Consider the following 22183-nt stretch of genomic DNA (forward strand, 5'->3'; position numbering starts at 1 on the left):
ATTATTTCTCTCTGAAATGTTTTTTATACAGTTTTTCATTCTAATTTCTCCTCCAGCTATCCCAGCCTCTCAGAGAGGATTCTCTGCTACCTGTCTCTCTTTTCCTTGAGAAGAGCTCCAGCTGTTGTTGTTATCCTGAATCACTTCCCAGCTGGTTTTATAATTTGCTTTGCCCCCACTAACATGTCTCTCTAAAGGAGCTGCATCTCATAACACATCTTTCTAAGACTGGACCCTAGGTGCACTCCGACTGTGCTGTGAAAGATATTTTCTAAAGATTTACTAGAAATTAAATCAGGTGGAGGCAGGGAAATAGGAGTATGGTAATATGGAACCATTATGCAACACAAAGACTAAAAACAGATTAAAAGCAAATATACAAAGAAAGAAAAACACCTCAAGATGTTAATTACTACTTAAACAGAGTGGAATTTTTTATAAATAACTTCCTGAAACATTTTGAGGGAATGGAGTTTTTTTTAATTTAAAATAGGACAGGGAACTAAGGAGTATGGCAGGAGTACATCTGACATTCCCATCCATGAGCAAATATCACTTTCCAGTTGCTGGAATGCACTGCTATGTATTGGGGTGGGATCAAGGAAGGGATTAGAGATGCACTTAAAAGAATAAATCGTTCTCATGATAATATAGGCAGTAAAAGTGTTTATTTCTCTCTGTTGACTGTAAAGGCAGACCACAACAATTAGCTCAGGTACTGGTATCTGTATTGCAATATAGAAAGTAAGGTGAGCTGAATGTCTGGAAATCTTTTCATTGTTTGCAGGACATTTCTTTAAACACCCTCAAGCTATTTCATATTCAAAAATTCTTTGTTATTTCAAACAGAATTAGAAGGGAACAAAAAAGATTAACTCAGAGAAAAATTGTGTTATTGTGTAATTTCTAAACACATATTTTTGTACCAATACTAAGGGGAACTTTCTGAAAGTCTTCCCTTGTTTTTAGTTTAGAGTTTACAATCTTCCTCTAATCTTGTGATACTGAAGATTAAGAGATTAAATTGTCCATATTTAGATAATCAGAATACATTTTAATTGAGCCCATTATATTTTTCCTACTTGCAACGGATTATGCTTTTCAGAGATCAAGGAAGGACAAAAGACTAGGGAGACAGAAAATGGGTACCAAGTCATTTCAAGGCACATCACTGATAAATAATACATTTAAGGGAAAGGTATATTTATTTTTCTATCATGATGGTGTTCTCATTGTTTTGATAGTGCATGCACTTATGCAATTTACGAGTAATTTTATGGTTGTTAGTAGAGATAAGATAAACCTGATGGGAGAAAAAGGGAACACCAAAGCTCTTCCCAAAATGCAGTCTAAATGCTGAATATTATCTAACCATTTATATGGTTCTGATATTATACATTTCAACTGCATGAAAGGATTACCCTTTAGATCTTAACCCACTGATTCCCCTGTTAGATTGATCAGATTTTCCACTGACTGAGCTGTATAAGAGTAGCTGTTGCTCTTGTTTCCAGGCCTTTGCCATGCTGTAGCTCTGTAAAATGTTGGTGGTGAATACCTGTAAGAACAATGACCCATTTAATGGGGAAAAAAAAGAAGTACTAACAACGAGACCTAGAAAATGCCTTTGGGGCTGATAAACATCTACCATATTTATTTCCTTTTATTATCTTGTAAGAGTAAACAAATACAGAGTTGTTAAACTATCACCCCCTGTCCAACAGCCTCATCCTGTGGCTAGCACATGGTTTGAAGTCTATGAACCACATGAATAATAATTTCTTTGGTCCTTAGTATTGTGATACAGCATCAAAATAAAAACCTCTGTCCTCTTTTTGTCCCTTTAGGATGTCCTCATGAGGAAATATAAAATCAAAAAGCATCACAGCAGACTGACTGGGTAAGAATCTGAACTCCACCCACAGAATTCCTCTGCACCTGGGATGAGGCAAACCTGGCTGTGTGGGCAGACTGGGGAATGAGAGGCTGGAGAGCAGCCCTGCAGAAAGGCACCTGGGCGTCCTGGTCAATGGAAAGTTAAATCTGAATCAGCCTTGCCCTGGCAGCCAGGAGGGCCAGCCCTGTCCTGGGGCATCAGGGACAGCGTGGCCAGCAGGGCAAGGGAGGGATTGTCCCACTCTGCTCTGGACTGGGGAGGCCTCACCTGGAATGCTGAGGGCACTTTGGGCCGCCACAGTATAAAAAAGTCATTAAACTATGAGACAATGTCCCAAGGAGGCCATAAAGATGGTGAAGGGCCTTGAGGAGAAGCTGTGTGAGGAGCAGCTGAGGTCACTTGTTCTGTTCAGCTTGGAGAAGAGGGGACTGAGGGCAGCCCTCACTGCAGTTACAGCTTCCTGTGAGGGGAAGAGGAGGGGCAGGTACCAATATCTTCACTCTCATGACCAGTGACAGGATTTGAGGAAAATGGCACGCAGATGAGTCATGGTTAGGTTGGATATCAGGAAAAGGTTCTTTACCCACAGTGTGGTTGGGCATTGGAACAGGCCCCCCAGGGAAGTAGCCACAGCACCAGCCTGACAGTGTTCAAGAAGACTTTAGAAAATGCTCTCAGGCACCTGGTGTGATTCTTGGGGTGTCCTGCACAGAGTCATCAATGATCTTGACAGGTCCCTTCCAATTCAGCATATTCTATGATTCTATGACCATGCATCAGGATCTCAGAAAGGAACTTCCTATTTAAAGACTTAAATAAAAATATAAATCCCTAGCAATAAGTAAAACATGTAAGTAAGGTGTTCATCACTGGTGTGTTGCCACAGCTGGAATATCTGGATAAACATTGTTGTCATCTTTCCCCCTCAGCTTGGTGCAGAAATATTACACTTATATTACTGAACACTTGCAACATCTGGTTTCACCAGGTATCACTAACTTTAACAGCAACTGTGTGCACAATTCCATCAGTAAGCAGCTTTGAAAAGTTCCCATTTCTGTGGGTAACATGTTTTTTTCTGAAAGCTGAGGGGGTCCCAGCACACAGCTCAACCAGCCCTGTTACTGGCTGCCGTTCCTAGCAATCCTGTCTGCTACAATTGGAAAGCACCCACCTAGAATTCTGAACTGCATGGAAGATGATTTTAACATGCATTTTCCAGTGAGTTTTTATGAAGTGATCTGAAGAGGAAACCATTAATTCAGCCAGAGATTAGCAATAGCAACCACACTACTGAGGGCAGCATCAAGGATCCCTTCCTTCCGAGCAGCCTGGCACACACAGCCATGTGGAACTCGAGAGCCTTTTCTGCATCTTTAAAAAGCCTTTCATTTTTCTTTTGTGCATGTGTCCTCGGTGTTTGGTATTATAAATGAGCAGCCTGTGACTACCCCTCCTCTTGGCAGGGCTCTCGTGTAGCGCCGCAGAGCGCCGGCACCGCCAAGCTCCTGCTCCCCTGACCTGTGCCCACCGAGATTACAGACACACATTATTTCCCTGTGCAGCTCTTTCACCTCTCCCTGCAACCATTTCCTACACAGACACAGAATTTATATAAAAGGCTTTCCTCAGCTTTCATCAAATCTAGGTTGCAGGCCTATTTCGTAACATTAATTCTCTCCCTCACCAACCGCCACATCAATTCAGTACTTTATAAACTATTTCAGGGATCCGATTTATCAGGCCTGACAGAGCTTCACACTGAAATAAACAGCACTGCCTCTGCTGAGCTCGCTCAGTGGCTCCTATTTATCATTATTTAATTCAAGGGCCTAAAATTCTCTGACATTATTAATAGTAAGATGAATCACTGGAAAACTACAGAATCTGTGACCAACGAGGCTGAAATAATCCATTTTGGTGAAAATGTCTACGTGGAATTGCATTCCCTGATGGGTAGCTGCTCTGTCATTAGCGGCTCCATATGCATGGGTGGTAAAGAACTGAAGCATGAAGTCCCCAAAGAGTGGGATACTTCAACTGCCATTCTCTTCCCAACACTTAACACCAAAGCAGAAAATAAGGGAATGCAGCGCAGCTCTAATGCCTCTGTCAGTTGAATTTAAATGTACTAATTTAATCCTTTTTGTACTTGATTAACTTTAACTTGTCTGAGGTTGAACTTTTGTGTTAACTGGACCTGCAAATCCATTAGTTCATTATGAGGACTGTATTACTTAGGCACCTTGATGAGAAATAATCAGCTGCCTGGAATGTATATGAGCACTTGCTGCCTTAATTTGGCACCTCATTAGTGATATTTTTCAATTTTGTTTAAATGAAAGGCATTGCACTGGGAGTTTGTCTGGGGTTTGCAATTTCCTTTATGAATACCCAGCCTTATTCAGCAACTGTACCACACAGTAAGAAGTTAAGAATTACAGAATTGGTTTGGTTCTCTGTTAGGAACATTCTGGCGACCTAAGGTAGCTGGAGAGGCAGAGCCTGAACTCTTTCCTCCAGGCAATGAATGCTGTCAGACCACCTCCCTAACAGAGGTGACCAAAAAACCTTGACAAATAGAGGTGTTCTGTAAAATTACTTTAAAAATTAAGAATATCCAAAATAATAATAATAAAATGTATACATTTAAAAAACATTTAAATATTTTTATTTCCCCTTCCAAAGAGGAAATTTTTAATTGCTGTTTTGTTATTCACTATCATTCCCTTGCATTTTGGCAGTTGACTTCCTTATTAGTGCCTGGACAGAGATTGTAACTTTTGAAAAGAACAAGCAAAAACAAAGAAACAAGCAGACATGAAATTTCCTACTGAAGAATTTATGCAACTGTTCTTGTCCAGGGAATTGTCTCCAAAACAATTAATCGTTCACCTGAATTAGAGCTCCCAGAGCTGAAATGCATCTTCACTCCCTCCCAGGGTCTGTCTTCAGGTAAAAATCTGTCTATATGACATAATCAGTTTGGCTTTCTCTGTTTTACAGTTTCCCAGTGTTATTTTAACAGTGTGACATCCTCAAACACACCTGCAGCATCATCCTCTCCTATCCCAGGGTGTACAACACCCTCAGCACCGTGGTATGGAAACATTCTGGAATGTTGCAACACAGCTTCCTGTTATTTCAGATGCTTTGAACTGAACACGTACAAAACCAATATAAACATCTGAGCACCAATTTACGAGGCAGGACAAGGGGGACACAGCACTGGTAAGACCAGTCTGGTCTAGTGACAATTATCCTTTTAGCAGTGTAGTCACTCTGCCCTATTTGGTCTTGTCTCTTGGAAGCAATGATTGTTTCCTGAAGCTCTTTATTTTGTAATAAAATGATACCCCAAGAGAGACCACGATTTGAACCCTTTCCCCAAGATCTCAAAAAAGAAGTCAAGTTCTGGACTTTCCTATCACACCCCACCACAATGCAGATAATAGATAGCCACAATTTTATGTTGTTTTCCAGATTACTAATCTGTTCTGAGTGTTTCTACCAAGTCAGGATCTTTTGGTAAAATACAGAAATATTTAGTTTAATTATACATCTTCAGATGCAGAAATCTGAGCAACATCAAGATCTGTGATTTTTCCTTTCTTCTGGGGGAAAAAAAATAGAGGCTTGGAAATTTCATGAATGTACCAATTTAGGCTTTGTTATTAGGCTTTGTATTAGGCTTATGTTATCATATGAGAAGTATAATTACTTAAACTTACAGCTTTTAGTATTAAGTCTGACACCTTTGTGAAGTAGAATTAACTGAGCTGCTGGGGACTTCTGTGTTCTCAGTTGTAGTCTAAAGGAGAATTTCATGGAATCACAGAATAGTCTGGGTTGAAAAAGCTCCTTAGAGTTCACCTAGTCCAACACCTCCTGCAGTCAACTAAACCAGGTTTCTCAGGGCTCTGTTTCCAGGGATGGAGCATTTACCACCTCTCTGGGCAAACTGTGCAGGAGTTTCAACACCATCATTGGAAAAAATTTCTTCCTTATATCTACTCTAAGTCTAAACTTTTTCAGTTCTATCCATTGTCCCATGAATTATTTGCAAAGGTTTTATTCCTAGACTTTACAGTTCATAATCATTTATTTGGTTTCTGCTGAATTTGGGGTTGGATCCCACTGGTTCAACCCACCATCCATTCCTCCCCACTCTGCTCCAGTCTGGGTTCCCTGAGCAGGGGGGTCAGATGTACAAAGGGGCAAAAAGCTGTAAAAGCAGAGCAAGAAGCACATCCAAGCCTGGCATATTTCTGGGCATAAATCAGTAGGTCACAAAGTCCCAGTTAATGATTTTCAAAACATGTTATTAATAAGATTGGAAGTAGGACCCAATGCATTTATTAGCTGTGTTTTCATGTGCTGTTGCTATCATCAATTCAAAGAAACACAAATTCCTGATATTAACACCTCATGTATGGGAAACACACCCTTTGAGCAGTATAGAACACTGTTGAAGAACTCCATTTTGGTTTATTATAGGTAGGAGAATAATTATGGTAATAATGTGTAAAAGGTGGACTTTTGACTTCAATAATGAACCACTGAATTCCCAAAAGTAGTTTAGCCTGGATGAAGATCCACATTCTACCTAATTTTAACCAACCAGTTCATTAATACTTCTGAGACTTACATACAAACTATGGAGCCTTCTACAATTTCTCTTATCACCAATTAGGCTAATCCCTCTCCCACCCTGGAGCTTTTGGAACATGCACATTAGTGGTAACTGCATGAGCAGTTTAAGGTGAGACAATTACTGTTAGTGCAGAGGCTCAGTGAATGTCTCAGTGAACACAATTGTAACTATGTCTATTTATAAAATTCTCTCACTACTTAATTAGGGGTGGGATTTTTCTTCTCTTTTTATTTCTCTCTTAAGCAATGCAAGGTTAACTCCCTAAAAAACAGGGAAGGAAGGGATTGTGTGGAGTTCCAGAGAGGATACCCACAGCAAGAATTTACAGGCAGCTGTTAACTACAGTGCAGTAAATTGTGCAGGTTTTGTCACAGCTCTGTGTTGCCATTATTCATAAAATTAGGTAGGGAGGGTTTTATTACCAAATAATTGCTTACAATGTTCTATGTCCAGGCAATGGCATTCAGTTTGACACATAGCAGACCAGTCACCAGTGAGGTGGAAATAAAAGATTACAACATGGAAAGTATCTTGGGGCTGGTTTGGTCTGTCAAGGACCTGTTCTTCTGCATGTGAATCCCTGTTAAGTTGTGTGAATGAAGGAAAAGACGTTTACTCCTCTTGGTCTTTCTCTGATGCATGTTCAAAACATGTTTGGGTCTTTTTTCCCAGTGTTTGGATATATCACAATAGGCCCATCTTCTCCCTTGTACCAAAACAAGCAGTACAGCTGTAATCTCATTAATAACCAAAGCTGGTTCACAGCCAGTTGCCAGTGCCAGTGCCTTCCTCTGCCTGCTCTCCTGACCTGACTGTGGGCTGGGAATGGAGCTTGTTTTCCTTGGGATTGCTGGAGACACAGCACAAAACACTGTCCTCTGTCACAGATTGCCCTCAGAACAGATCAGATAGCCCAGGGACTGCCTCTATGGCATTGTATCACTATGAAATAGTGATCTTTTGGTTAGTGGTTCCCTAGGTACATCTGCTCTGAGAGACCAGTGATTTGAAAGAAGTTTGAAGCCACTAAGCCCAGGTAAGTGACTTTTGGACTCTGGTCCATTGATTTCAATAAGGTATTTGTGAACTGGATTTCATTGTTTCATTTTTCTTTCTACATAAGATGATTTAAAAATTACTTTCCTTTCCTGCTTGGATAACAGTAGAAGGAAGCCTTTTATTTGTTTCACTAGATCCAAATTATTTGCTGTGGGGTATTATTAGGTCACCTTTATTCACAAAAAAGTTGATTCCACAATTCAAGTGAAATTATTACAATCAATGATAATAATGCTGATCCTAAATATTGGGACAAAAGACAGTCTACTGGCAAGACAGTGATTTGGACAGGCTTCATCAATCCATACTGGTATATCATATTCATGCCACATTTTATGTTCAAGTCTCAGCAGCATCCAGAAGCATCCAGCACCACCTCAGCAGCAGAATCCCTCAGTGCAGCAAGAAAAGGACATGAATTATGGACAACATATGCACTGAGCTGTTTTTGCTAAGATTACATAAATAGTCCCTGTCTCTTCTGTCTGCCCAGCAGCTGTTGTCTGTCAGTCCTGCCTCACTCCAGGTCCTGGTTGTTGAGAGCACCTCAGCTTGCTCTGCTTTGGGCTGGTGACATGGCCATACACCACATCCTCACACCAGGACAACTTTCCAACGTGATTCCAGCCAGGCACAGATTTATTCTCAGGATCATCCCAGTTCTGCACACCACAGATTCCAACACATGTGCTCACATTAGCCCAGGGACCAGTTTCCCATCCAGAGTTGTTCTACACAAAGGTGAAAATTGTCCCCCATCTAGTTGAGGGGTGGTGAATGAATGGCTGTGTGGGATTGCTTTGCAGGGTTGAACCACAAAATTGTTTTCTCTGAGAAAATCTTAGAAGAATTACCTTATAGTATACTTAAAATATTAGTTTAAGTCAATCTAATGAAAGAACATATATATGAGAGTAAAATATTAGAATAACATGTTAGAAAGAACATAGAATTATTTTTAACTTTTCAACATTGCTTCCATTCCTTTAAATAATTCAGCCAGCAGCAGACACTTGCAAAATTCCCCTGTAGGACTAAAGCTGGTTGTCTCTGACAGATTTAAAGGATCTGGGAAAGAAGCTGCAGGCAAAGAAGGAAAAGAATTTCAGTGAAAGTCACAAACTATCAAGAGCTACTTTAGTTGTAATTTGGAGTGAAAAAGGAGTATTGTGTAGAAAATAAAGCAGATTTCATGTAGGTCTTGAGATTTTGTAATACATTCAAGACAAGCCAAAGTGCTAAGACAAAATCTGTGATAAAATAGCATTAATTGAAAAATCTAATGATAACTTTGTAGTTAACTAAAATGTTTTGATTTCAAATTCAATTTTTTACCAAACTTCTTCCATCTAGCCAAAATAAGTATGAAAATTGTGTTTGCAAATAATTTGGGCAAACAATGAAATTCAGAGAGTGATCTGCATTTGGACTTGAGGATCCTAAGAGTCTTTTCCAAACTGAATAAGACAATGATTCTATTCTGTAAAACAGTTAATGTCACCAGGGAATTCTGGAGGTCACCTAGCCTGACCTCCTGCTCCACTCAGGATCATCTTCCATGGGTTTTGAGTCATTTTGAGGAAAGACACTCTTTCTGCATGTAAACCCATGCAAACACACACACACACAAACACTCAGTGTTTACATACTTTACATACTGTATTCTATTAATTCTAATAAAGATTTAAAAGAGTGGCAAAAATTCCAATTCTGCCTGGCAAAAACTAAGACAGTAAAAACTTGTTATTTGTTATTATTTATTGTCTAGCTATTAATTAAAGGGTTGAGGAAGATCCAAAAATAGATATCCAACCTAAAATATTTAATTTCACTATAAGCTGGAAAAGACTGAGCTGTTTACAGGAATCCTACATAGACAGGTGAATGGGTAACATAATGGCAGGTAGAATCTCTGTTGAGAAATGCACAGCAATGATCACTGGACAAAATAATTTGAAGACATTATTCCTGAATTACAGCTGAACTTAGAATTACAGATGGACTTAAAAACTTAGAGGGGAGAAATAAAGATAATGGGAACAGGATACAAAATAGTAATAAATCTATTATTTTCACAGTAGAGAAAAGAATTATGAACTCTCACTTAGAATTCCATGCTCAGGTGAAGTCATCCTATCATGAAAATAGCCCATGACCATTAAAATTGCCCAGACCTTAAAAAGGAAAATGATAAGTGACATGAAGAGATTTCTGTACAAGGCTAGACAGAAACTATGCCAGTTTTAGTTAGAAAGAGAAAACAAAGACATTTAAATTAAATAAAATTAACTTTTTTTAATGCACTATTATTTAGCTAATTAACTTATGAAACACTTTTCTAAGCATATGGAATTAAGAAATTGAATAGAGTTGTAAAAGGATTTAAGGCAGTTCTTCCAGTACCACTATGAGCTTGGTTTTGAAACTTCTGAACTCTCTAATGCAGCTGCTTCTGAACTCCTAGTAGATATAATCTTGGAGTAAAAAGCAAACAAACAGACAAACTAAAACGTTTCTAGGAACTTTCTGTGTTTAGTAGAAAAGGGAAGAAGAACAGAAATAAAAATCAGAAAAATATAAAAGTACAAAAAATTTTGATAGGAAGTGAGCTTGTTGAATTACCTGAGCAGATGTCAGGCCTCAAGCTACATGTAAACACATTCTCTGTGTGAGACTTGATGTTGACATTCACCTGTACTTTACTGAAACTTGAGGGGCTCCCCCATGGCATACAACTCACAGCAACCATTCTGTTCAGGTTCTCTCATTACACTAAAGATAGCACTACTGAAATCAGCTTGAATAAAAATGTTTACAAACTGCTGAATTCTTAGGGATTAGACCTAATGACAGAGAAATGAGAGAAGGCAGATTGGACCACTCAGGCTTTCCCCCAGATTAGCCCTATCCCATGCCACATGATTCCTGTACAGAATACAGGCAGGAATGTCCTTGTTGCAGCCCTGGCTTTTTTTCTCTCTGGACATCTGGTCAAACTTGGGACAAATGGCATGCAAAAAAAAAACCAGATATCCTATTTAAGGGATGCCTCTCCTCTCACCCTCCAGGCACAGAGACTGCCTAAACCCCCACAAAGGATTTCCCATTGTGCATTATGCAGAACAAGCTCCTGTGAAATCATTCATCTCACTTCACTAGGGCCAGACCATTAGGAAAAATATTCAGTTAGTGGGAAATGTCAAAACTGCTCCAGGCAAAACGAGCAACCATAGAGGCATTCTCTAATCTCATTGTACTGATTTTCATGATGGGATAAATAACCCTCCACATGCTCTAATTTAGCACCCAGATGCCTCGATGTTTTTCATGACCAAATATTCTTCAAAACCACTATTATTTCCTCTTTTCCATGTGCCTATTGTTTTCTTTTATTTTTCAAGCTCCTATCTGTTTCATCTCTGATTCTTTCCTGTTACTTTGATTTCTTCCACTCACTCACCTTACCTTCAACCTCCATCACATCCCTTTTTTCTTATCTATGCTGGCTTTCCATACACCTCCATCTCCCCAAATTCCTTGACCTAATCTTTGGTGCATACCTTCTTTCAACACCTCCTCACAAAGCACTACTTCTAAATATCTGCCTGAAAAACAATGCCAGTAAACTGAAAGATGAACAAAAATTATGGAAAAACCTCAAAGTTTGAACGAGCAATATTATACAGCCATTCTGCTTCTCCTCCATCCTGCCTATCCCAAAATAGCCATGTTCACTATTCCTGACCACTCCCTTTTTTGTCAGAAAAAAAAAAATCAGAACTTTAGGTTCTTCAAATACGCTCCAACATATTAATAAGTCAGTGAATACTTCATAGTGCTAATGATTTTTTACAAAATAATTTTTTAATGAACACAACTCTTATTTTCTCATGGTTTCCCATATGGAGTCCTAGGATGCTTAGCAATGCAGGAACATTTTCAGGTTATGTTTTCTGATCAGTCTGAAACCATAAACTGCTCTGCTCTGAGCTGGTTCTGCATATAGTAGGATTAAGGCAAAGCAATTCATACTGCTCTACCTTTAATCTATATCAACAGGAGGGCCAATTTAGTTTGTCTAGGGCTGGTACTTAAAAAGCCTGATAGATGTAACCTGTGAGAGGCAAGCAAAATAAGAGCAAAGAGGGTATTAAAAAAAAAAAAAGGAAAAAGGAATGAATATGTGAGAGAATTTTCAGGTTTGGGGAAAGGATACATTTGAGTGAAGTGATGATGCTGTGTTTTGTCTCCAGACTCTAAAAGACTTTTTATATTTTTTACAGTAATAGACCAATGACCATGGATTTCTTCTGCTTGTAAATAATATTTTTATAGTCTTATGATTTTTATTTATTATTTCAAATCGTTTTCCTACTTGTCAATGTGAAAACATCACTTTGGCACTACAGAAAGAAACTAATTATGAAAAAATATTTTTTTACTGCTTAATTTATTAGAATACTTGCATAATTTTATTATGCTTTATTAAGGAACTTTACATAGTCATCTTTAATTCCCATGCTTTCATTAAACCTTTGAAATTTTAAAAAAATTACATCCATTTTATATCCATATATGTTAAACTTAATCTGGCTGCCATTTTAGCAGGTGGTTCTATGAAACATTTTTATAATGCTTCAACAAGGTGTTACTTTGTTTTGTTATTTCATTCTTGCACAGAACAGCAGGCATTTGCTAGCAGCTCCACTTAATGGCATAGAGACAGAATTTGCTACTTCATCTCTTCTTGCTGAGGCAGCTCTGAGTGATGTGTCCTTACCAGCCAGATAATGACGACTTATTAGACCTGTGAAAATTAATGCTATTTGTCTGGAAGTAATAGAAAGACAAGCCCATGATTAAGTGCTCCACTTCCAAAATGCATCCTGTTGCATAGGAGAGGAGCCTCTTTGCAGCTGCTTGGAAAACCTTGTTAAATATGGGGGATTTGCCAGGGCTGAACATTGGAGGTGCTTTTGTGGTAAAAGTGCATAGTGTGGGCAATCACATATCAGTGTTCACACCTGTGTCCTTCCAGATTATCAGTAGCCACAGCCCAGGAACATAAGGTGTAAGTCGCTGTTTTCTTACTCTTTCGGATTCAAAATCCTAAATCCTAATTTATTTCACAGGGTTTTTTGAGGGAGTTGTATCTTCATCTGTTTTGTAGAACTATGACGAGTATTTAAGCCCACTTTTTTGAATGTTAAAACTGTTAGCTGTAGAGAAAGTCACCTCCTGGTACATCTCTGTAGCTCCTCCTGGTAGCCAGCACAGCCAGCTGAACCTGAGATCACACAGGTGATCCACAGGATACACATCACAATTTTAGCTCTAAAAATAATACATTTCTAGCATGCCATGGAAGCACAGAGATAATCTTGATCATAAAGGACCTCTTGATGTCATGTAATCTAACCACCTTCTCAAAGAAGATTTAATCCTACCAGGTTTCCCTGTCCCAATCAAATCTTGAATGTTTCCATGGAAGGAGATTTTCAGTTTCTCGGGGCAACTTCTTCCAGAGTTTGGCCATCATCACTATAAACAAAAATTTCTTTTAATGCAAAACTGGACACAGTGCTCCATTAGCCACTCAAAAATTGGAGTGATTCCATTGAAAATTCCCTTCTGAAGAACATAAGGCTTTATTTCAGTCACCTGAGAGATGGAATGCAGTTTATAAGTCATGTCTATAAAATGTCTCAAATGTTTTCTCCACTCAAACTTTCTTTGAGCGAGTGGGAGTTTAATCCCAATAGTGAAAATAGTATCTGCTCCTGAGAAGCAATATTTATCAAATCATAATATGCAGAAAGAGATTGTGGGGTTTTTTTCCTACTGATCTCAAATTTAATGTTCTAATTTTCTGTGGTGGGAACAACTGGAAGTCCCACAAGTAAGCGTTGTCCATAAACCATGAAATAAATTCAAACTATTACAGAAATAAAAAAATGGACACCTGTATCATAGTCCTTCCATCTCCCTTTTCCAATTTACTCAGTCTCTTTTCATGTGCAACCCGAGGTGTTTTAAGGGTGAGCATTTTGTTCACTGTGAGCAGGTCTGGGAGGCAGCCCCGCCTTGCTGCTCTTGCTGCTCCTCAGAGGCGGTAATTGCCTCCTGTAACATTTGGAGCAGAGTGTTCCACCCCACACTTTCCCAGCCCTCAACGAGCTAAGTCGGGCTGACCCAAATTGCTACTCAGCAATTTATCTTTTTAGCACCTTCATAAGGGATCTCTAATCTCTGACAGGAGATTGAATTAATTTACTGAAGTATGTGACCATACTTAACAACCTTTCTAACTCACTCATTTTCTGGTTTGGAGTCAAGATTTACATAATTATTTCTATTTTTGAGCAGTCAGGATTGACACATTTCCCAAATGCCTACGTTCAGCCATTTTTAGCTTACACTTGCCCTAGCTGAAGTGTAGTCCTTCATCTCTGGCTTTTTAAGTACTTGGCAGACTTTTGTTCTTCAGGGATTGCCAAGTATAATTCTATCTAGATAGGCTAGCAGTCCACTGAGACCTTTAAATAACTATGCTCTGATTATATCAAACACATCTAGGGATCTTTAATACTATTTTTGATGTAAGGCAATTTCAAGTATTACAAAAAATAACAGGTAACATATTTTAGAACTGTTTTATTCTCTAATCAAATGTGTCAGAAATATTAAAAAAAAATTGTCTCAGCTTGAAAAGTAGAAAGGGGATGCTGCCTTTTCCCCTTCCTGTTTTTCATAATTTCTTTAACTTTTTTTTTAGATGGTACCTGAAGGGTGCAAGGAGGTGCAATGCAGGTTGCCTTTCAAAAAGTGTGCATACAGAGACATACTTTCTCTAAATGCTGTATTAGAATGCTTTTATTCATAGAATAACTATAATTTAAATGCAGAGGGTTTAATATCAAGGGAGAACATTGAAAATGTAATAGATTATGTATCAAAAACCCAACATAAACTAGACAGACCTTCTCAACAAGCCATTAATGTTTCATATTGAAGCACACAGAAATCTGGGTTCTGTCACTGGCATCTGCTGCAGATCCTGCAGTCACATTGGGCAGTGCTTGCAGCACTTCACCTACTGGCAGATCACAGCAGATTATGGGGCCCAATACAGCTGAAGAGCATGAGGAATTACATATTTTCCTGGTGTAGTAAAGCATTTAGCATTTTTCAGCACTTGTCTCCTATTGCTGTACAAAAGAAAAAAATATAGAAAAGCTTGGCTTTTTTGTTGGGTTTTTTTTGGATGTAGTTTCTACCTAAAGCAGCTTCAACAGTTCCACTCTTCATTTAAGAAGTGCTTTCACCAGTGAATCTTATTTGAGCAAGTGAAAGAGGCGGTAGTACCCAATCTATAAGATGTCCTTCATACTCCAATCCAAAAAGCATCACATTTTTCAAGAAATCCTGTTACCAGTTTTCCAGGACTGAATCATAACTGTTATACACAAGAAGGCAGAAGTGAGTTCCTAAAGATAACTGCACATCAAATTTCTTACTTTCTGGTTAAATTTGGGAATTAATACTTTTTAGATACACTTGACTCTATGAAATACATTTACATCTATCTATTGTTATATTTTTATACATCAATATATTTAGCCAGATACTATGTACATTTATTTTCCTTTCACATTTCAGGAAAAAAAATTCTAATGAGACAAATTACTCTGTAAAGCTCCTTTGCATGGGGGAACAGATCCAGATGCCAGAAATCACTGGTGGGGAAATTAACATTATGATGGTATGAGAGCACTTTAAATTGCTCTATTCTCCCAGGGTAGAAAAAGGAATTTAACACTCTTTCTTCTCTCTTCCATTTTTTCTCAGTATGAAACCCTTGCTGCTTAACTCTGTGGTAAATAATATTGTATGTTAAATAAAAAAATTCAATTTCAGGAAAAAAAATACCATCAAGAAACAAAAACCTGTGAACTGGGAGATAAATATGGTCTTCAGCCTTAGTGTTGGCTCTGCCTCTGCCATTGGCAGACAACATGTGGATAATGGGAAAGGCAAGTAATGGAGAATTCTGTAATACAAAACAAAACCATGTCATTATATAGGACATTGGCAGAACATGGTTACACAATAAATTGGCAGTGTTCTTTCAGTTTGAATAAAGAATGAACACTTGTGCACTGTATTACAAAATTGATAAGTACCTTTGAGCAAATAACTTCTTTACAGATCCATTCTGCCATCTGTGATGTTATGTAATTACCTCCAAGGGTTGTTTTGTTTTACTAAGGTTTTTGTTGCTAACATTCATAGAGTATTTGAGGTCCTTATCTGCCCGAAAATTTGGGCTTTTACTGAATGAGAAGCTAAAGAAGGGAGAGAGAGAGAGCGTCCAACATTTAATAGGTTCTAAATGACATGGGATATTTGTCATTGTGCCACGTTTCTAAACTTACCAGGTAAACACAGAGCCATGATCTAATATTTTAATGTCATGCAAAGTTTGTCAATCTACTCTGTTTACCTCAATGCTGGTTCAAAGCCTATTGATGCACAACATGCAAATATGTCAGATGTAGAGAGGATTTGGTTCATTTGCATGTATCATAGAAGCAGGGTAAACTTTTAAAGTGCATTTACTTTCTTCTTTTTTTTTTTTTAATGTCTCAGAAAATTTCACAAAAAAGGTTTAATTTGATTTAAAATATCTTTGCAGGATGACTTGTTCCCACTATTGATGTTAACCTTTCTCAGCTTCCTCCAGTGCCTGCAGAAAGACGTTCATGCCGATGCTGGCCCTGCTGTGCCCTTACCACCCTGACAGAAACCAGCATGCCAGGTGTGCCACTGGGTGGCAAACAGTTACCAGGCAGGACAGGAAAGCACATTTCCATGAAGCTCTGGTAGATATCATTTCTGTAAATGTGAACATGGGTGTCTCAAAGCACAGGTTTTTAAATGAGCCCAGACTTTGATTGCAAGAGCAGCCCTATTAAAATGATGCCCCTGGTGACCTGAGCAGAGTGAATCATTGCTCTTCCACGTGCTGTCACCAAGCCAGGCCCCACAGACACCCCTTCATCCATCATCATGGAACAAAGGTCTCCAGCGCCACTTGACAGATCTGATGACTCCACAGGATTGCAGAATGTGCTCTGAGACACAGGGGATCCAGGTCTGGGGCAGCAGCCCTCTAGACCACTGAATACTGCAGGGTAAGACCTTCAGTCTCTGTAAATTACATGTGGAAGGTGATTCCCAGTTTGACAGAGATTAAGGCCTTCCTGGAATTCTGATCTCCTGCATCATTAATCCCCCTCCTCCCCCCAAAAAAATTACATCTTAAAACAAATTTTAGTAAGAGCTGTTCTAAAAAACATAGTATATTCTTGCTACTTGATCAGTCACTGATGTAGCTTCTACCATGGCATCTCTTGGGTTTTTTATATTCTCCAGAGAATAGGGAAACTAGTTCAGGCTTTAATAAGAGAAATTACCTATATTCTGGATGAAAGGTTTTAAATATTAAATTTTTAAGAAGGGGTTTTTTAATCATTTTCAAAGAAATGGGGAAAGGACAACAGAGAACGACAAGAATTTAATCAGAGAAAAGCGCACATGATGTGTGCAGTGCTAAAAAAACCATTTAACCATACATGCTACAAATTTCCTGGTATTTACTACAAAGAGCTCTTCATTAATCTGCTGTATGATCCAGGGGTGGAAAGACCAATTTCCTACTTGGATTTTTAAAAAAGCAGTCTTTAAGCCCATATGCTCATCCCATCAGAACATGACAAGCCAATGTTTGGCCTACCTAGCACCTTAATCTTTCATTATATGTGCAGAACACCTGCCCAAGTGAAAATGCCCACAGCTGAGGCAGTATGGCAGGAAAAGGCAGATTGGGATCATGGGACAATGGTGTCAATCAAACTGTATAGAAGCCATGTAGAGAAATGTGAAAAAGGTCAAAGTGATGAACATATATTTTTGGAACCAGGTTGGGTTCATGAAGGAAGCTGAGGCTGTTTCAGGGAAGAGAAAAAAAAAACTTCAGCAACCAATAAATATGTTGGGAGAGTATAAAATTGAAAACTATAGTAAGCCACTCATGGATTTAACCTGGGCATGTGTTCCATATAGCCTTATACTACTGCAGAAATTTGTCCATGGGCAGGGCAAACATTGAGGGCCACTGAGACACCTTCTGATCTCCTCTGGCACAATGGAAAAGATCTGCTCAGTGCAGCTTCACCAGGTATTTCTTCCTATCATCTTACTTTATGGTGCACATTATGCAACATTGGGTTTAAAAACCCCACTCTGGCTTTGCTGGGTAGTATTGATAGCTCCTTTTGAACTTTCTCCTTGATTTTCACTTTTCCCTCTCCTGCAGCTTTTCAAAATCAGCAGGAAGTATGTAGTTCTGGCTTGCATGGACACTACACTTCAGTTCCCAGAAATTCTGTTTGTCTTTTATTTAACCCACAAGACATGCAATGATGCCAAGGTTTTATTACCTCATGAGAGGAAGCCCCTTATTCCCGTGCATGTCTTCTTTTGAAACACTGGTGTGTTTCACCTTTACATATTCTTAAAGACAGATTATTGTACTGTAATTTTCACCATAGACAGAGATTCAACTAGAATTGGAGTTTTTGCTTTTTAACACCAATACTACTTTTTCCTGTTAATAAAAAATAGGAAAGATCTCACAACCCATTAAAAAAGTAGTTAAAGTCTTAAAGTACTGCACTGAAGCACTCAGTCTAGAGGAGAAGTGGGTTTAATTTTCACTGATATGCTAACAAAACTAAGGGTCTGGCAAAGCTTTTATTTAGGATTTTTTGTGAAATCTCAGATAGGCAGCCCAACACATTTAGGTTATTTTTGTGGGGTTTTTTAGGTTCTTGTAAAATAACTTCAGGGACAAGGTGCTGACTATTGTGCTTTTCTTGAAATAGTGTTGCGTTTGTTAACCTTTAGTCAATCTGGTAATTAGTTTATTGCAAATTCTGCAAATCATAAGCAAGTTCTTTGGGCTGTAAAGTGCTCTGACAATAAACTAGCCGTAACCTCAGATCACTGCTTTGGTCTTACCTCCCAGCTAGACCTCAACAGCCATAAGAGTAGACTGCTGAACTCAATATAAAAAAAACGATTTACAGTGGCTAAGAACTTATTTCAGAATTTTACAGTTATATTTTTTCAATTAGTTCATATGGATTTAAAAATTTGCTGACAGACTTTTCTGAATCAAGGAATATGGCATTTCATGATGCCTCTGCACACATGTTGGGTTTGGTTGGAACTGTCCAAAAGATTTCAGAAGTTTTTTCCTGGTAATTCCTATCCTCACTTAGCACACTATGATGTCTCTAATTCTTAAAATATCTAGGAAAATTACTGAAATGGAGGCATGGCTAGAATCTTTTTAGACAAATGTTTATCATCTGTAACACATGAAAAGCTTTCAGGGAGAGCATTTTATTCCAGGAAGGTAAGGCAGTGACAAAACATCCACCACCCACACATAGAAAAGACAGAATGTTAGGATCTGAGCTAGGATTTGGAAGCCTACATAGCAGTGGCCTGGCTGTGTTGGGCAATTTGTGCAGAAATCAAAAGGAGAGATATTGGCTGCCAGCTGGCTCCTCTCTGTTCAGCTGTGGGCAGAATGATCTCATCTGAGCTGTCACCAAACACAGAAATAAGACCTTCCTGCTGAATACACAAATCCCCATAGCTTGGGCTCAAGAGATAAAATCAGGAGTCAAGCAACAGTGTCCAAGCTCCTTAGTTTGGACACATGCAAACATAAACCAGACCTTTTCCAGTGGGAGATGCAGACAGCTGGGGAGGGATTCCCCTGAATAAATTAATCAGGTACTCACTCCAGGGCGGGCTGGCACATAATTCAGGCTCCACTGACAGCAGTTCCTCCTTTGACTATGATAGCTTAGACATGTAGTTCAAAGTTTGACACCTGTTTAGGGATATTCACCTGAATCTGAGTCCTAATTTTGAATTCAAACAACCAAAGGCAGGGTCAGGACAGAACTAAAGAAAGCAGAGTTACTGCGCTGCAGCTGAAGAGAAATTAGAAAATCAAGGGTATGGGGAAAGCAGACAAACATCTTCAAATTAAAAGAAAAATGCAACCAATAACTCTTCATCCTCCCCAAATCTGGGTGTCTTGACATACACAGGCCACAGTTTCATTACTGTATAGAAAAATTCATTCAGCAAAAAAATGGAGGAGCACTCCATATGGTAAAGAAAAAATGGCCTTAGTCATGTCTTAAAGGAATTGTAAAACTTGTAATAACCTTACAACAACTAGAAAATGAAATGTGCACTCTGTGGGAAAAAGGAAAACCAGGGGTCCCAGGGATAAACTGGCATGATTAATCAGTTCTGCTACCTCTGAACATCAGAAAATCAGGGTGGCTTTTCCTTTCTTTTCAGTGTAATACCTTACCTAAAAGGCAACATAATAATAATAACATTCTGTAAGGTTGCTATTAAGCAAAATTTAAAATATTTTATACAAGTATATAGAAGAAAAAAAAAGACAAAAAATTAAAAATTATTAATTTTTTTGCAGGGTTTTGGTTTTTAGTTGTTTTGGTTTAAGATGTTTTTTGGGTTTTCTCATAGCATGGCATGCTGCTGAGATTCTATCTGTATCCTGGATAATTTTAACTTGGCTATGTGACAATTTCTGTACACAATATGCTCATGCTTTGCACAAATGACTATATAATGTTTCATTAAGGACTGTAAATACCCATCAACCTAATCACAGAAATGCTGTTTCAGTGATTTTAGGGCCATTTAATCTGGGCTATGATGGCAGGGATGAATAGCTTTATTTCATTAACAGTTGCCATTGCAATTACACTGAGGTAAATATTTTTGTGAGAAAATTAAGCAGCCTTTCCTTTTGCCCTGACACATTTGAGCAATGCAAGTATCCTTGTATGAAGAGTCTTTGCAAGCCATAGGAGGGTTTTCCTTCAGAGACTTTTCTATATCAGCTTTCTGCTCTTCTCAAGACACCAAGATCAGCTCCAACAATCCCATGCTAATTTTTGACCTCATTTGTATCTCTGCTTGAATTTTTTGTGATGACCAAATTCTTTTTCCAAAATTATTTTCTGCCATGGGATTTTTTCATTCTGGAATTATTTTGTCAAAACCAAAATCATCTGGTTCTCACTCTCTTCTGAAGAATGGACTAACTGAGGCTGCAAATACTTTAATTATTCTGACACTTGAGATTTCTTATGTTTGCTGTTTCAATCGACTCTGTCACTCATATGAAGCCATTGCTCATCATAAAAATACTTGTAGGAAACACACTGAAGCAGGAGGAGTGCGATTTTGCTTTCAAAAATAAATCAGATGAGGAGTGACTTCAGGCACACCATTAGAACATGTATGGGGACAACAGAAAGGTGACTGGAGAAGGAAGCATTGTCAAAGGTGATCATTTACCCTTGGGCACCTTTGGCCATGCTTTCTGCATGCATAGTCTTCACTGTGGGTTTTAAAAAGTTTTTAATAATTTCCAAAATATACATATATTTAAATATGAATTTTAATCCTGTAACAATTCTAAAAATGGCCACAAACTATGATTTCAGAGGATTAAAGAACAGGCATTCTAGAGAGTTGTGAAATTTCTATCCTTGGAAGCCCTCACAGCTTGCTAAGACAAACCTGTGGCTGACCAGTCTGGTGTTGGCACAGTCCTACTTGAAAGGGCAGGCTGCAATAGGTGGTATCTGCAAGTTCCTTGTAATCTGTTTCTGTGGTTCCATGCCCAAAGTTTTAATTCGTTTATATATATATATATATAATACATATGAAGTAGGACATATTCAAGTTTTGTCACTCTGATGTAGCTCTTCTCTTTTAGCAGAACTGAAACACTGAACTTGATAATAAAGTATTGAGTTTTAAATAATTGCTATAATAATCACAGTTATTAAACAGTAGAGTTGGAAGAAACTTTCCCTTGAAACCACTCAGGTGTGATTTACTCATCCAGAAATGTATACCTACAACACTCATGACCTACTTTTCTCCTAGCTTTATGTTGTATAACTTTCCTTAAATCTCAAGTTCTCCTTTAAACTGAAAAGAGCTTGGTGTTTCATGTGCTCTGTTTGCAGAAGAGGGAATAGGATGTCTAATGAAGTGTTTAAGCCAATGGTAGGACCATGTACAAGAAACTCCTTCATTTAAAAAAAGGAAAAAATCTCCTTGATTTGATATTGACCAAATTCATTGGGAGTTTTTATGTAGATTTCAATAGATAATGGATGTGGTTATGAATGTCTTGAGTATATGCACAGCTAAATTACCCTAAGGCTTACTATTAGGAATATATTGGGTTAGAAATTCAAAGTGCTTTTTAAATAATTACTTTATAAAACTACAGTAATTATACTATACAGATAGAAAGATTTTAATGTCCACACAGAATGCTAACAATGAACTATATAGTGGATAGGCATATAGGAAAAAGAAAGTTTTTAAAATAAAATGTGTCTTAAGAATTTGTTATTGGAACTTTATCCTTT

This window comes from Melospiza georgiana, chromosome 1 (assembly GCF_028018845.1).
Source record: "Melospiza georgiana isolate bMelGeo1 chromosome 1, bMelGeo1.pri, whole genome shotgun sequence".
NCBI lineage: Eukaryota > Metazoa > Chordata > Aves > Passeriformes > Passerellidae > Melospiza > Melospiza georgiana.